The 18,069-nt window shown below is 47.1% G+C and overlaps 1 pseudogene; it reads right to left on the bottom strand.

Moving 5' to 3' along the window:
- Positions 1 to 18,069, bottom strand: part of LOC115128817 (potassium voltage-gated channel subfamily H member 8-like) — a 149,057-nt pseudogene that overhangs the window by 94,370 nt on the left and 36,618 nt on the right.

Genomic DNA, 18,069 nt, shown 5'->3' with positions numbered 1-18,069 from the left:
ACGACAATGTAAACATGTTTCCCATGCCACTAAAGCTCTTGAATTGAATTGAGATGGTACCCGGAGGAGAAGATGGAGAAAGACAGAGGAAAGAGACAGGAAGGAAAGCAACAGAAAGGGACAAAAGACAAAATAGAGAGACTGAAGAAAAAGAAAAGGACAAGGGAAGACAGAGAGAATAAGAGAGTGAGAGAGAGTTCATTTCAATTTTGTATATTATCTACTTCACGTGCTTTGGCAATGTTAACATATGTTTCCCATGCCAATAAAGCCCCCTGAATTGAATTGAATTGAGAGAGAGAATGAGTGAGATGGTACAGGGACTTCTTGTCTCATTTTGGTGAAATATGGCCTACAGCCTTAGCAGGGACATCACTCCAAAAGCTCAACAATTACCCTGCATGCCTGGACTCCCCTGGCGTCACCCCCACCGGCCCCCGGTGCCCACATGCTCAAACCAACCTCCTCTGGGACACCATGGTATTTCCACTAATAGAGTCTGGAACCAAGCAGGGCTTTTGCCTAGAGCACTGGAGCACCCTGTCATTATCTCTCTCTCTGTCTCTCTCTGTCTCACTCTCTCTGTTTCTCTCTCTCTGTCTCTCTGTCTCTCTCTCTGTCTCTCTTTGTCTCTCTCTCTGTCTCTCTCTCTCTGTCACTCTCTCTGTCTCTCTCTCTCTCTCTCTCTCTGTCTCTCTCTCTGTCTCTCTCTCTGTCTCTCTCTCTCTCTCTCTATGTATCTTCTCCCTTTCACTCTTGTGTCGTGTTCACTTCTTCTCTGTCATTGTTTAGTTTAGTGTATTTGATAATTTACAGATACATAATTATTTATTTGATTAAGAATTATCAAGGATAAACACAAAATACTTAATTCCATTGTGGTCCTCTTTCACTATAGCATTTGGCAAGTTTGGCATATGTGGCAGCCCCCCCCCCTAAAATGGCAGGTCAATTTGGTTATTTGGTCATATAGACACAACATATAAATACTATACACCAAGGAATGCTATTTGGTCATCATTGATGGGCTAGGAGGGATAACTCTGTATCTTCTCACCTTCTCTCTCTGTCTCTTTTTCTCGTGTTCTTTATTTTCTCTGTCATTATGTATCTTTTCCCTCTCTTTTTCTCTCTGTCTCTCCATCCTGACCCAGTCTCAATTAGTCCCAGTGGGATTCCAGGGTTGATTTCCTGCTGTCCTATCATGGAGAAAGGAAACACACACATGGTTTACGTCTCTATCCTCCCTGTGTGTGTGTGTGTGTGTGTGTGTGTGCCTGCATTCGTACGTGTGTGTCCCCAGTATATTGGACCAATTTGATTCAGTCACCCCAAAGCAAACAGAGAGGCAGAGGGGGGACCTTTTCTGACAGTCTTTCTCTCAATTACAGACCAGAGACTGATACTTCCTGATTCCTATAATGAAACTAAACCACACAACCAATCAAAGCTCCCCAGCCACATAGAGCAGCGTTTCCCTTGGGTAATATAATTCAACCGCTGAAACTGTTCTAATTTCTCTAGTTCTGCCATGCCACTACTCTCAATGGAACCATAGATATTTTATTATACTAGAATAGTAAAGGCTCTGATGGCACAATGTGATAGAAATGTGTTCCTTGTGCTGTATATGAAATCAATACACAGAAATACATGCAGGAGAACCGCCAGTTCCTCTGTGTATAAAGTAGTCAATGCTATCCATTCTTTTCAAATGCCATTTGTGTCTCAGCCCGGGTACTGTAAACACAATACCACTGTATTAGATATGGGATGTATCGAATTACCAATCAATCAAGAAACAGTTGTAAAACAGTAATTATAAACTGGGTAGCCTGTTTATAATAGCAATAAGGCACCTCTGGGTTTGTGGTATATGGCCAATATACCACGGCTAAGGGCTGTATCCAGGGACTCCGTATTGCGTCGTGCCTAAGAACCACCGTGGTATATTGGCCATATACCACACCCCTTCGTGCCTTATTGCTTAATTATATGACGTTACATTACAAACACAATATTGTGATTAAGTGTTTGTACGGTACTATGTTTTGTCGCTTTGAACTAAATGTTTGAAAAGTTATTTCTGAATAAAATGAATATCGTGTTGATTTCTTTAGGTATTGGACTTATTGGGAAACCAATCAATCATGAAACTCATTTACAGTACAATTACATCACTATGACATAACAAATGTGTGATGGAGTGTGCTTGGCAGATTTAATGTCTACATATTGTATTTTGAAAATCTAGTCCTTGCTAATTCAAGGGTTACAATATATCTTCTTCAGTGATTAGGCACAAAACATCACGCATGCTCTCTAAAGCATTTCATTAGCTTTTTAAGTTAATGACAAAAAACACACCCCAGCATCACAGTGATTTCATTGGCTAGAGGACCGCTATGGGGTAACCAATTAACTCACCACGCTGACTTTAAAGGCGTAGAGGAGGTCAAAGGGCAGCGCGGCGACCAGGTCGATGATGAACCATGTAGTCATGTAGTGGATGCAGATCAACCGCGCGTTGAAGATCACCTGACCAGACTTACTCACGTACGTGGTACGGAAGCTGAACACAATGTCTGGTAAGGAGAGAGGGAGAGAGAGAGAGGAAAGTGAGAAGGAGAAAGGGGAAGGGAGAGAGAGAGAGAGCGAGGAAGAGAGTGGGAGGGACAGGGAGAGATAGAGAGGAAGCGAGAGGGAGAGAGCGAGAGGGAGAGCGATATAGAGATGAGAGAGATGAGAGAGGGAGAGATTGAGAGGGAGAGAGTGAGAGGGAGAGAGATATAGAGATGAGAGAGATGAGAGAGGGAGAGATAGAGAGGGCGAGAGTGAGAGGGAGAGAGATATAGAGAGAGATAGAGAGGGAGAGATAGAGAGGAAGAGAGAGGGGGAGAGCGAGAGGGAGAGAGATATAGAGAGAGATAGAGAGGGAGAGAGAGGAAGAGAGAGGAAGAGAGAGGTGGGTGTAAGGTTATAGATCCATGACTTACTGTCAGATTATGTAATAAGTACACCCACTACAATTGTCATAGGTTACTGAGCTGCTGGACCATAACTATTCACCTTGTCCCTAACCCTAACCCTAACCCTAACACTGTCCATAACTCTAACACTGTCCCTAACACTGACCCTAACCCTAACACTGACCCTAACACTGTCCATAACCCTAACACTGTCCATAACCCTAACACTGTCCCTAACACTGACCCTAACACTGTCCATAACCCTAACACTGTCCATAACCCTAACACTGGCCCTAACACTGACCCTAACACTGTCCATAACCCTAACACTGTCCATAACCCTAACACTGGCCCTAACACTGACCCTAACCCTAACTGGCCTGGCTACCTATCCACATCGTTCCGGCCAAACGCCACGTCCACTAACGTTTCTTCTCCACGAGTCTGGATGTGATCTTTCCCCGATGACTTCTCATATGCAAATACATTCAAATTGTTCTGATTGGTCGCAGAAACCGATGGGTTGGACCAGAGCCGACCTACACAAATCTTGAATCACGTAATTTTGATGTCAGCACAAATAACTTCTAGGATGTTATATTCAGACTGATGTATGAAACGATCAATAGAGCAGCGGAATTCAATTCAGGATGAGTCACTAGGCAAAACCCTATCCAAAGCCTAACCCTAACCCCAACCCCAAACTCTGACCCCACCCCACTCCACCCAACCCCAAACCCCTCTCCCGCACACATATGACCCTCCCCTATACCTATAATAAAGAGTATCTCCACGGCAACGTCGCTGACTGAAGTGCTCCTGGTGAGGTCATCGTCACCGATGAAGCAGACATTGTAGGGCACTGTCACGGCAACGTAGAAGGTGGCCAGAAGGATCAGCCAATCCCAGCCTGCCTTGAAGGTGCTGAAGTGAAGCAGGATGAACTTGGACTTCTTGGCGTCCGCAACCTTGTACTCCGGCAGAGCAGGGGGGTCCCCAAACACATTCTGATGGGATGAAAGGAGAACACATTCTGGTTGGATTAAAGGAGAGGGGAACACATTCTGATTGGGTGAAAGGAGAGGGGAATACATTCTGATTGGATGAAAGGAGAGGGGAATACATTCTGATTGGATGAAAGGAGAGGGGAATACATTCTGATTGGATGAAAGGAGAGGGGAATACATTCTGATTGGATGAAAGGAGAGAGGAATACATTCTGATTGGATGAAAGGGGAACACATTCTGACTGGATGAAAGGAGAGGGGAACACATTCTGACTGGATGAAAGGACAGGGGAATACATTCTGATTGGATGAAAGGGGAACACATTCTGACTGGATGAAAGGACAGGGGAATACATTCTGATAGGATGAAAGGAGAGGGGAATACATTCTGATTGGATGAAAAGAGAGGGGAATACATTCTGATTGGATGAAAGGAGAGGGGAATACATTCTGATTGGATGAAAGGAGAGGGGAACACATTCTGACTGGATGAAAGGACAGGGGAATACATTCTGATTGGATGAAAGGAGAGGGGAATACATTCTGATTGGATGAAAGCTGAACACATTCTGACTGGATGAAAGGACAGGGGAATACATTCTGATTGGATGAAAGGACAGGGGATGGGGGATGAGGGTTCAATAGTAATTTTGTTGAAGTAGTCAAAGTAGAAGAACACTGATATGCTTATGTGTGAAGGGGGGTTGAGGTTTGGAGGACTTAGTATCAAGAAAACAAATTAGAAACGTATCCAAGATGTATATATCCAAAGATGTTTATATTTATTTCAGTTGGGTCAGTCCCCAACTTATTTTTTTATCTTTACTGAAGAGATAGTACACTGTTAAAAGACGGGGAGGGGGAGTGGGCAGGTTTCCAACCCATGTCAACTCTGGCATACATGTGTGCCGGGGTCAGCAGCTATAACCACTGGACCACACAGGTCACACTAAAACTCACTGGTAGAAAAAAAGGATAGGACCATCCCCTAAAACATTGTTGCTATGATTTGAGTAAAGTAGTGGCAGGTGCTATCATCACTGTTATTTGTTTGTTGTTAGGGTGTGTAGTGTTGGTTGTTAGGTTGAGTAATGTTTGTTTTTAGGGTGTGTAGTGTTGGTTGTTAGGGTGAGTAATGTTTGTTGTTAGGGTGTGTAGTGTTGGTTGTTATGGTGTGTAGTGTTGGTTGTTAGGGTGTGTAGTGTTGGTTGTTAGGGTGAGTAATGTTTGTTGTTAGGGTGTGTAGTGTTGGTTGTTATGGTGTGTAGTGTTGGTTGTTAGGGTGTGTAGTGTTGGTTGTTAGGGTGAGTAATGTTTGTTGTTAGGGTGTGTAGTGTTGGTTGTTAGGGTGTGTAGTGTTGGTTGTTAGGTTGAGTAATGTTTGTTTTTAGGGTGTGTAGTGTTGGTTGTTAGGGTGAGTAATGTTTGTTGTTAGGGTGTGTAGTGTTGGTTGTTATGGTGTGTAGTGTTGGTTGTTAGGGTGTGTAGTGTTGGTTGTTAGGGTGAGTTTGTTGTTAGTGTTGGTTGTTAGGGTGTGTAGTGTTGGTTGTTAGGGTGAGTAATGTTTGTTGTTAGGGTGTGTAGTGTTGGTTGTTAGGGTGAGTAATGTTTGTTGTTAGGGTGTGTAGTGTTGGTTGTTATGGTGTGTAAGTGTTGGTTGTTAGGGTGTGTAGTGTTGGTTGTTAGGGTGAGTAATGTTTGTTGTTAGGGTGTGTAATGTTTGTTGTTAGGGTGTGTAGTGTTGGTTGTTAGGGTGTGTAATGTTTGTTGTTAGGGTGTGTAGTGTTGGTTGTTATGGTGTGTAGTGTTGGTTGTTATGGTGTGTAGTGTTGGTTGTTAGGGTGTGTAGTGTTGGTTGTTAGGGTGTGTAATGTTTGTTGTTACGGTGTGCAGTGTTGGTTATTATGGTGTGTAGTGTTGGTTATTATGGTGTGTAATGTTTGTTGTTAAGGTGTGTAATGTTTGTTGTAAGGGTGTGTAGTGTTGGTTGTTAGGGTGTGTCGTGTTGGTTGTTAGGGTGAGTAATGTTTGTTGCTAGGGTGTGTAGTGTTTGTTGTTAGGGTGTGTAATGTTGGTTGTTAGGGTGTGTGGTGTTTGTTGTTAGGATGTGTAATGTTTGTTGTTAGGGTGTGTAGTGTTGGTTGTTAGGGTGTGTAGTGTTGGTTGTTAGGGTGTCTAGTGTTTGTTATTAGGGTGTGTAGTGTTGGTTGTTAGGGTGAGTAATTTAAGGTGTGTTTTACCTTGTTGAGTTTGATCTTGCTCTTCTTCTTCTTCTTGTTGTCTTTGCTGTGGGGTTGACCAGAGATGTGGTAGAGTACAGTGCTTCTCCGCAGACGAGTAGAGCTGAATGAAGAACCAGTCTTCACCCGTCCTCGTCGGCACTCTACACACACACACACACACACACACACACACACACACACACACACACACACACACACACACACAGTATTATTGTACAACCACATGGCCCCCTAGGAAATCTCATAGAAAACCAAGGAAAGAAATAGGAGGAAATCATTATGTTTGGATGAAATGTTGAATATCCAACACTGGTTACAGTGACAATGAATACGTATCAAATCATATCACAGTTTGTACACAGATTTGCAGATGTTATCGTAAGAGCAGTGAAATGTTTATGTTTCTAGATCCAACTATGCAGCAATATCTAGTAACATAATAACAATACACACATAATCCATACATTCATATCTAGTAACATAATAACAATACACACGTGTGTCTCTACACACCGTATGTGACGGTGTGTAGAGACAAAATGGACAGTATACAAATAGAAAAGGTATGTACAGCAGTAGTTATATAGGATGAGCCATGACTAGAAAACAGTATATGCATACAGCACATTTGGAAAGTATTCAGACCCCTTCACTTTTTCCACATTTTGTTACGTTAAAGCCTTATTCTAAAATTGATTAAATTATTTTTTATCCCTCATCAATCTAAATACAATACCACATAACAACAAAGCAAAATCCGTTGTTTTGAAATTTTAGCAAATTAAAAATGAAAATAAAACTGAAATGTTACTTTTACATAAGTATTCAGAACCTTCACTCAGTACTTTGTTGAAGCACCTTTGGCAGCGATGACAGCATCAAGTCTTATTGGGTGTGACGCTACAAGCTTAGCACGCCTGTTTTTCCCATTCTTCTCTGCAGATCCTCTCAAGCTCTGTCAGGTTGGATGGGGAGTGTCGCTGCACAGCTATTTTCAGGTCTCTCTAGAGATGTTTGACCAGGTTCAAGTCTGGGCTCTGGCTGGGCCACTCAAGGACATTCAGAGACTTGTTCCGAAGCCACTCCTGCGTTGTCTTGGCTGTGTGCTTAGGGTCGTTGTCCTGTTGGAAGGTGAACCTTCACCCCAGTCTGAGGTCGTGAGCCCTCTGGAGCAGGTTTTCATCAAGGATCTCTCTGTACTTTGCTCCGCTCATCTTTCCCTAGATCCTGACTAGTCTCCCAGTCCCTGCGGCAGAAAAACATCCCCACAGCATGATGCTGCCACCACCATGTTTCACCATAAGGATGGTGCCAGGTTTCCTCCGGATGTGATGCATGGCATTCAGGCCAAAGAGTTCATACTTGGTTTCATTAGACCAGATAATCTTGTTTCTCATGGTCTGAGAGTCCTTTAGGTGCCTTTTAGAAAACTCCAACAGGGCTGTCATTTGCCTTTTACTGAGGAGTTGCTTCCATCAGGCTACTCTACCATAAAGGCCTGATTGGTGGAGTGCTGCAAAGATGGTTGTCCTTCTGGAAGGTTCTCCCATCTCCACAGAGGAACTCTGGAGCTCTGTCAGAGTGACCATTGGGTTCTTGGTCTCCTTTCTCACCAAGGCCCTTCTTCCCCGATTGCTCAGTTTGGCTGGGTGGCCAGCTCTAGGAAGAGTCTTGGTGCTTCTAAACTTCTTCCATTTAAGAATTGATGGAGGCCACTGTGTTCTTGGGGACCTTCAATGTTGCAGATATTTGTTGGTACCCTTCCACAGATCTGTGCCTCTACACAATCCTGTCTCAGAGCTTTGCTCTGACATGCACTATCAACTGTGGGACCTTATATAGACAGGTGTGTGACTTTCCAAATCATGTCCAATCAATTGAATTTATCACAGGTGGACTCCAATGAAGTGTTAGATGATCAAAGGAAACAGGATGCACCTGAGCTCAATTTTGTGTCTCATAGCAAAGGGTCTGAAAACATATGTAAATAAGGTATTTCTGTATTTTGTTTAAATAAAAATTGCAAACATAAAAAAAAAAACATTTTCACTTTGTCATTATGGGTTATTGTGATGTCATTATGGGTTATTGTGATGTCATTATGGGTTATTGTGATGTCATTATGGGTTATTGTGATGTCATTATGGGTTATTGTGATGTCATTATGGGTTATTGTGTGTAGATTGATGGGGGGGAAACAATTATGTAATACATTTTAGAATACGGCTGTAATGTAACAAAATATGGAAAAGGGGAAGGGGTCTGAATACTTTCCAAATGCACTCTACATATGAAGTGGGTAAAACAGCATGTAAACATAAAAGTGACCAGTGTTCAATGACTCTTTGTAAATAGGGCAGCTGCCTCTAAGGTGCAGGGTAGAGTACTGGGTGCTAGATGGCTAGTGACAATCTCTAAGGTGCAGGGTAGAGTACTGGGTGCTAGATGGCTAGTGACAATCTCTAAGGTGCAGGGTAGAGTACTGGGTGCTAGATGGCTAGTGACAACCTCTAAGGTGCAGGGTAGAGTACTGGGTGCTAGATGGCTAGTGACAATCTCTAAGGTGCAGGGTAGAGTACTGGGTGCTAGCCGGCTAGTGACAATCTCTAATGTGCAGGGTAGAGTACAGGGTGCTAGCCGGCTAGTGACAATCTCTAAGGTGCGGGGTAGAGTACAGGGTGCTAGCCGGCTAGTGACAATCTCTAAGGTTCAGGGTAGAGTCCTTGGTCCTAGCCGGCTAGTGGCAACCTCTAAGGTGCAGGGTAGAGTACAGGGTGCTAGCCGGCTAGTGACAACCTCTAAGGTGCTGGGTAGAGTACTGGGTGCTAGCCGGATAGTGACACTCTCTAAGATGCAGGGTAGAGTACTGGGTGCTAGCCAGCTAGTGACAATCTCTAAGGTGCAAGGTAGAGTACTGGGTGCTAGCCGGCTAGTGACAATCTCTAAGGTGCAGGGTAGAGTACTGGGTGCTAGACGGCTAGTGACAATCTCTAAGGTTCAGGGTAGAGTCCTTGGTCCTAGCCGGCTAGTGACAACCTCTAAGGTGCAGGGTAGAGTACTGGGTGCTAGCCGGCTAGTGACAATCTCTAAGGTTCAACACAGGGTATTTGGGCAGAAGTTGGCTTGTGATTTCAAGGTTTTACTGTTATCCTACAAACCATTACATGGGCTTGCTCCTACCTATCTTTCAGATTTGGTCCTGCCGTACATACCTACACGTACACTACTGTCACAAGACGCAGGCCTCTAATCGTCCCTAGAATTTCTAAGCAAACAGCTGGAGCAGGGCTTTCTCCTATAGAGCTCCATTTTTATGGAATGGTCTGCCTACCCATGTGAGAGATGCAGACTCGGTCTCAACCTTTAAGTCTTTATTGAAGACTCATCTCTTCAGTAGGTCCTATGATTGAGTGTAGTCTGGCCCAGGAGTGTGAAGGTGAACGGAAAGGCACTGGAGCAACGACCCGCCCTTGCTGTCTCTGCCTGGCCAGTTCCCCTCTCTCCACTGGGATTCTCTGCCTCTAACCCTATTACAGGGGCTGAGTCACTGGCTTACTGGTGCTCTTCCATGCCGTCTCTAGGAGGGGTGCGTCACTTGAGTGGGTTGAGTCACTGACGTGGTCTTCCTGTCTGGGTTGGCGCCCGCCCCCCCCCCTTGGGTTGTGCCGTGGCGGAGATCTTTGTGGGCTATACTCGGGCCTTGTTGATGGTAAGTTGAAGATATCCCTCTAGTGGTGTGGGGGCTGTACTTTGGCAAAGTGGGTGGGGTTATATCCTGCCTGTTTGGCCCTGTCCGGGGGTATCATCGGATGGTGCCACAGTGTCTCCTGACCCTTCCTGTCTAAGCCTCCAGTATTTATGCTGCAGTAGTTTATGTGTCGGGGGCTAGGGTCAGTCTGTTATATCTGGAGTATTTCTCCTGTCTTATCCGGTGTCCTGTTTGAATTTAAGTATGCTCTCTCTAATTCTCTCTTTCTCTCTTTCTTTCGCTCTCTCTGAGGACCTGAGCCCTAGGACCATGCCTCAGGACTACCTGGCATGATGACTCCTTGCTGTCCCCAGTCCACCTGGCCGTGCTGCTGCTCCAGTTTCAACTGTTATGCCTGCGGCTATGGAACCCTGACCTGTTCACCGGACGTGATACCTGTCCCAGACCTGCTGTTTTCAACTCTCTAGAGACAGCAGGAGCGGTAGAGATACTCTCAATGATCGGCTATGAAAAGCAAACTGACATTTACTCCTGAGGTGCTGACTTGTTGCACCCTCGACAACTACTGTGATTATTATTATTTGACCATGCTGGTCATTTATGAACATTTTAACATGTTGGCCATGTTCTGTTATAATCTCCACCCAGCACAGCCAGAAGAGGACTGGCCACCCATCATAGCCTGGTTCCTCACTAGGTTTCTTCCTAGGTGTTGGCCTTTCTAGGGAGTTTTTCCTAGCCACCGTGCTTCTACACCTGCATTGCTTGCTGTTTGGGGTTTTAGGCTGGGTTTCTATACAGCACTTTGATATATCAGCTGATGTACAGGCAGAAACTTAAACAAGAGGCTCCCACGCTGAGGTCTGTCCAACGCTGGTCAGACCAAGCTGACTCCACACTCCAAGACTGCTTCCATCACGTGGACTGGGACATGTTTCGTATTGCGTCAGATAAAAATATTGACGAATACGCTGATTCGGTGTGCGAGTTCATTAGAACATGCGTTGAAGATGTCGTTCCCATAGCAACGATAAAAACATTCCCTAACCAGAAACCGTGGATTGATGGCAGCATTCGCGTGAAACTGAAAGCGCGAACCACTGCTTTTAATCAGGGCAAGGTGTCTGGCAACATGACCGAATACAAACAGTGCAGCTATTCCCTCCGCAAGGCTGTTAAACAAGCTAAGCGTCAGTACAGAGACAAAGTAGAATCTCAATTCAACGGCTCAGACACAAGAGGCATGTGGCAGGGTCTACAGTCAATCACGGACTACAAGAAGAAACCCAGCCCAGTCACGGACCAGGATGTCTTGCTCCCAGGCAGACTAAATAACTTTTTTTGCCCGCTTTGAGGACAATACAGTGCCACTGACACGGCCTGCAACGAAAACATGCGGTCTCTCCTTCACTGCAGCCGAGGTGAGTAAGACATTTAAACGTGTTAACCCTCGCAAGGCTGCAGGCCCAGACGGCATCCCCAGCCGCGCCTCAGAGCATGCGCAGACCAGCTGGCCGGTGTGTTTACGGACATATTCAATCAATCCCTATACCAGTCTGCTGTTCCCACATGCTTCAAGAGGGCCACCATTGTTCCTGTTCCCAAGAAAGCTAAGGTAACTGAGCTAAACGACTACCGCCCCGTAGCACTCACTTCCGTCATCATGAAGTGCTTTGAGAGACTAGTCAAGGACCATATCACCTCCACCCTACCTGACACCCTAGACCCACTCCAATTTGCTTACCGCCCAAATAGGTCCACAGACGATGCAATCTCAACCACACTGCACACTGCCCTAACCCACCTGGACAAGAGGAATACCTATGTGAGAATGCTGTTCATCGACTACAGCTCGGCATTCAACACCATAGTACCCTCCAAGCTCGTCATCAAGCTCGAGACCCTGGGTCTCGACCCCGCCCTGTGCAACTGGGGACTGGACTTCCTGACGGGCCGCCCCCAGGTGGTGAGGGTAGGCAACAACATCTCCTCCCCGCTGATCCTCAACACGGGGGCCCCACAAGGGTGCGTTCTGAGCCCTCTCCTGTACTCCCTGTTCACCCACGACTGCGTGGCCACGCACACCTCCAACTCAATCATCAAGTTTGCGGACGACACAACAGTGGTAGGCTTGATTACCAACAACGACGAGACGGCCTACAGGGAGGAGGTGAGGGCCCTCGGAGTGTGGTGTCAGGAAAATAACCTCACACTCAACGTCAACAAAACTAAGGAGATGATTGTGGACTTCAGGAAACAGCAGAGGGAACACCCCCCTATCCACATCGATGGAACAGTAGTGGAGAGGATAGCAAGTTTTAAGTTCCTCGGCATACACATCACAGACAAACTGAATTGGTCCACTCACACTGACAGCGTTGTGAAGAAGGCGCAGCAGCGCCTCTTCAACCTCAGGAGGCTGAAGAAATTCGGCTTGTCACCAAAAGCACTCACAAACTTCTACAGATGCACAATCGAGAGCATCCTGGCGGGCTGTATCACCGCCTGGTATGGCAAATGCTCCGCCCTCAACCGTAAGGCTCTCCAGAGGGTAGTGAGGTCTGCACAACGCATCACCGGGGGCAAACTACCTGCCCTCCAGGACACCTACACCACCCGATGTTACAGGAAGGCCATAAAGATAATCAAGGACATCAACCACCCGAACCACTGCCTGTTCACCCCGCTATCATCCAGAAGGCGAGGTCAGTACAGGTGCATCAAAGCTGGGACCGAGAGACTGAAAAACAGCTTCTATCTCAAGGCCATCAGACTGTTAAACAGCCACCACTAACATTGAGTGTTTGCTGCCAACACACTGTCATTGACACTGACCCAACTCCAGCCACTTTAATAATGGGAATTGATGGGAAATGATGTAAATATATCACTAGCCACTTTAAACAATGCTACCTTATATAATGTTACTTACCCTACATTATTCATCTCATATGCATACGTATATACTGTACTCTACATCATCGACTGCATCCTTATGTAATACATGTATCACTAGCCACTTTAACTATGCCACTTTGTTTACTTTGTCTACATACTCATCTCATATGTATATACTGTACTCGATACCATCTACTGTATGCTGCTCTGTACCATCACTCATTCATATATCCTTATGTACATATTCTTTATCCCCTTACACTGTGTATAAGACAGTAGTTTTGGAATTGTTAGTTAGATTACTTATTGGTTATCACTGCATTGTCGGAACTAGAAGCACAAGCATTTCGCTACACTCGCATTAACATCTGCTAACCATGTGTATGTGACAAATCAAATTGATTTGATTTTGATTTGATTTTGGCTATATAAATACATTTGATTTGATTTGATTGCTATTTAACAGTCTGATGGCCTGGTGATAGAAGCTGTTTATCAATCTCGGTCCCAGAATCAATGCACTTGTATTGTCTCCGCCTTCTAAATGGTAGCAGGGTAAACAGGCCGTGGCTGAGGACCTTGATGATCTTTTATTTGATTGAAGCTTTACTTCAGTAGGAAAGTCTGTTAAGAAGAAATTCTTATTTTACAATGATGGCCTAACACGGCCAAACCCTCCCCTAACTCAGACGACGTTGGGCCAATTGTGCGCCGCCCTATGGGACTCCCGATCACGGCCGGTTGAGATACAGCCCGGGATTGAACCAGGGTCAGTAGTGATGCCTCTAGCGCTGAGATGCTTACATAGGTATTCCTCATATCCAGGTGGGCTAGGGTAGTGTGCAGTGCCACTCGAGAGCCCTTCTTGGCCTTCCTGTGACACCGGGTGCTATAGATGTCCTGGAGGGCAGGCAATGTGCCCCCAATGATCCGTTGGACTGACCACACCACCCTCTGGAGAGCTCTGGGGTTGCCGCCGGTGCAGTTGCCGTACCAGGCGGTGATACAGCCCGACGGAATGCTCTCAATGGTGCATCTGTAGATGTCCGTGAGGGTCTTGGGCATCAAGACAAATTTCTTCAGCCTCCAGAGGTTGAAGAGGTGCTGTTGGGCTATCAGTGTGAAGAGACCATTTCAGATCCTCAGTGATGTGCGCGACTAGGAACTTTAAGCTTTTGACCCTTTCTACTGCGGCACCATCGATGTGTATGGGGGCGTGCTCTCTCTGCTGTCTCCTTCTGTCAAGCCTACCAGTGTTGTGTTGTCAGCAAACTTGATGATTGAGTTGGAGACGTGCGTGAATAGGGAGTACAGGAGGGGGCTGAGTGATCCCCTGTGTTGAGGATCAGCGTGGCGATGGGCCGACCACATGGGGTCGGCCCATCAAGAAGTCTAGGACCCAGTTGCACAGGGCGGTGTTCAAACCCAGAGATGGAATGAGAGAGGATGAGGTATGGACAGGAGAGATGGAAAGAGAGAGGGAGAGAGAAGAGGAGGTTTGGACAGGAGAGATGGAAAGAGAGAGGGAGAGAGAAGAGGAGGTATGGACAGGAGAGATGGGATGAGAGAGTAAGAGAGAGAGGAGGAGGTACGGACAGGAGAGATGGAAAGAGAGAGGGAGAGAGAAGAGGAGGTATGGACAGGAGAGATGGTATGAGAGAGGAGGTATGGACAGAGGATGGAGAGAGAGAAGAGGAGGGATGGACAGGAGAGATGGGATGAGGAGAGATAGAGAGAGATGGACAGGAGAGATGGAAGAGAGAGAGAGAGGAGGAGGTATGGACAGGAGAGATGGAAAGAGGGGGATAGGGAGAGAGAGGGAGAGAGAGGTATGGACAGAAGAGATGGGATGAGAGAGGTAAGGAGAGATGGGAGAGAGGAGGTATGGACAGGAGAGATGGAAAGAGAGAGGGAGATGGAGGAGGAGGTATGGACAGAAGGAGATGGTATGAGAGAGTAAGAGAGAGGAGGAGGTACGGACAGGAGAGATGGTATGAGAGAGGGGTAGATAGGAGGAGGTATGGACAGGAGAGATGGTATGAGAGAGTAGAGGGAGAGGAGAGGAGGAGGTATGAGAGGGGGGACAGAAGAGATGGTATGAAAGAGGGGTAGATAGGAGGAGGTATGGACAGGAGAGATGGGATGAGAGAGTAAGAGAGAGAGGAGGAGGTACGGACAGAAGAGATGGTATGAGAGAGAGGTAGAGGAGGAGGAGGTATGGACAGGAGAGATGGGATGAGAGAGGGGGAGAGAGAGGAGGTATGAGGAGAGAGGAGAGAGGGGGAGAGAGGAGGAGGTATGGACAGGAGAGATGGTATGAGAGAGGGGTAGATAGGAGGAGGTATGGACAGGAGAGATGGTATGAGAGAGGTAAGAGAGAGAGGAGGAGGAGAGAGGAGGAGGTACGGACAGGAGAGATGGTATGAGAGAGGGGAGAGAGAAGCATATATGGACAGGAGAGATGGTATGAGAGAGGGGGAGAGAGGAGGAGGTATGGACAGGAGAGATGGTATGAGAGAGGTGGAGAGAGAAGCAGGTACGGACAGAGGAGATGGTATGAGAGAGGTGGAGAGAGGAGGAGGTATGGACAGGAGAGATGGTATGGTAGAGAGGAGGAGGTGAGAGAGGGGAGAGAGGAGGAGGTATGGACAGGAGAGATGGTATGAGAGAGGGGGAGAGAGGAGGAGGTATGGACAGGAGAGATGGTATGAGAGAGGGGAGAGAGAAGCAGGTATGGACAGGAGAGATGGTATGAGAGAGGGGGAGAGAGGAGGAGGTATGGACAGGAGAGATGACAGGAGAGGTATGAGGAGGTATGACAGAGAGATGGTGGATAGATAGGAGGAGGTATGGACAGGAGAGATGGGATGAGAGAGGGGAGAGAGGAGGAGGTATGGACAGGAGAGATGGTATGAGAGAGGGGGAGAGAGGAGGAGGTATGGACAGGAGAGATGGTATGAGAGAGGGGAGAGAGAAGCAGGTATGGACAGGAGAGATGGTATGAGAGAGTAAGAGAGAGAGGAGGAGGTACGGACAGGAGAGATGGTATGAGAGAGGGGTAGATAGGAGGAGGTATGGACAGGAGAGATGGTATGAGAGAGTAAGAGAGAGAGGAGGAGGTACGGACAGGAGAGATGGTATGAGAGAGGGGGAGAGAGAAGCATATATGGACAGGAGAGATGGTATGAGAGAGGGGGAGAGAGGAGGAGGTATGGACAGGAGAGATGGTATGAGAGAGGGGGAGAGAGGAGGAGGTATGGACAGGAGAGATGGTATGAGGGAGGTGGAGAGAGAAGCAGGTACGGACAGAAGAGATGGTATGAGAGAGGTGGAGAGAGGAGGAGGTATGGACAGGAGAGATGGGATGAGAGAGGTGGAGAGAGGAGGAGGTATGGACAGGAGAGATGGTATGAGAGAGGGGGAGAGAGGAGGAGGTATGGACAGGAGAGATGGTATGAGAGAGGGGGAGAGAGAAGCAGGTATGGACAGGAGAGATGGTATGAGAGAGTAAGAGAGAGAGGAGGAGGTACGGACAGGAGAGATGGTATGAGAGAGGGGTAGATAGGAGGAGGTATGGACAGGAGAGATGGTATGAGAGAGTAAGAGAGAGAGGAGGAGGTACGGACAGGAGAGATGGTATGAGAGAGGGGGAGAGAGAAGCATATATGGACAGGAGAGATGGTATGAGAGAGGGGGAGAGAGGAGGAGGTATGGACAGGAGAGATGGTATGAGAGAGGGGGAGAGAGGAGGAGGTATGGACAGGAGAGATGGTATGAGGGAGGTGGAGAGAGAAGCAGGTACGGACAGAAGAGATGGTATGAGAGAGGTGGAGAGAGGAGGAGGTATGGACAGGAGAGATGGTATGAGAGAGGGGGAGAGAGGAGGAGGTATGGACAGGAGAGATGGTATGAGAGAGGGGGAGAGAGGAGGAGGTATGGAAAGGAGAGATGGTATGAGAGAGGGGGAGAGAGAAGCAGGTATGGACAGGAGAGATGGTATGAGAGAGGGGGAGAGAGGAGGAGGTATGGACAGGAGAGATGGTATGAAAGAGGGGTAGATAGGAGGAGGTATGGACAGGAGACATGGTATGAGAGAGTAAGAGAGAGGAGGAGGTACGGACAGAAGAGATGGTATGAAAGAGGGGTAGATAGGAGGAGGTATGGACAGGAGAGATGGGATGAGAGAGTAAGAGAGAGAGGAGGAGGTACGGACAGGAGAGATGGTATGAGAGAGGGGGAGAGAGAAGCAGGTACGGACAGGAGAGATGGTATGAGAGAGGTGGAGAGAGAAGCAGGTATGGACAGGAGAGATGGTATGAGAGAGGGGGAGAGAGGAGGAGGTATGGACAGGAGACATGGTATGAAAGAGGGGTAGATAGGAGGAGGTATGGACAGGAGAGATGGGATGAGAGAGTAAGAGAGAGAGGAGGAGGTACGGACAGGAGAGATGGTATGAGAGAGGGGTAGATAGGAGGAGGTACGGACAGGAGAGATGGTATGAGAGAGTAAGAGAGAGAGGAGGAGGTACGGACAGAAGAGATGGTATGAGAGAGGGGGAGAGAGGAGGAGGTATGGACAGGAGAGATGGTATGAGAGAGGGGGAGAGAGAAGCAGGTATGGACAGGAGAGATGGTATGAGAGAGGGGGAGAGAGGAGGAGGTATGGACAGGAGAGATGGTATGAAAGAGGGGTAGATAGGAGGAGGTATGGACAGGAGAGATGGTATGAGAGAGTAAGAGAGAGAGGAGGAGGTATGGACAGAAGAGATGGTATGACAGAGGGAGAGAGAGAGGAGGAGGTACGGACAGGAGAGATGGTATGAGAGAGGGGTAGATAGGAGGAGGTATGGACAGGAGAGATGGGATGAGAGAGGGAGAGAGAGGAGGAGGTACGGACAGAAGAGATGGTATGAAAGAGGGGTAGATAGGAGGAGGTATGGACAGGAGAGATGGGATGAGAGAGTAAGAGAGAGAGGAGGAGGTACGGACAGGAGAGATTGTATGAGAGAGGGGGAGAGAGAAGCAGGTACGGACAGGAGAGATGGTATGAGAGAGGTGGAGAGAGAAGCAGGTATGGACAGGAGAGATGGTATGAGAGAGGGGGAGAGAGGAGGAGGTATGGACAGGAGAGATGGTATGAAAGAGGGGTAGATAGGAGGAGGTATGGACAGGAGAGATGGTATGAGAGAGTAAGAGAGAGGAGGAGGTATGGACAGGAGAGATGGTATGAGAGAGTAAGAGAGA

Source organism: Oncorhynchus nerka, linkage group LG4 (genome assembly GCF_034236695.1).
Source record: "Oncorhynchus nerka isolate Pitt River linkage group LG4, Oner_Uvic_2.0, whole genome shotgun sequence".
Classification (NCBI taxonomy): domain Eukaryota; kingdom Metazoa; phylum Chordata; class Actinopteri; order Salmoniformes; family Salmonidae; genus Oncorhynchus; species Oncorhynchus nerka.
The sequence above is the reverse complement of the archived record's forward strand: the minus strand, read 5'-3'. Positions and strand labels throughout refer to the sequence as shown.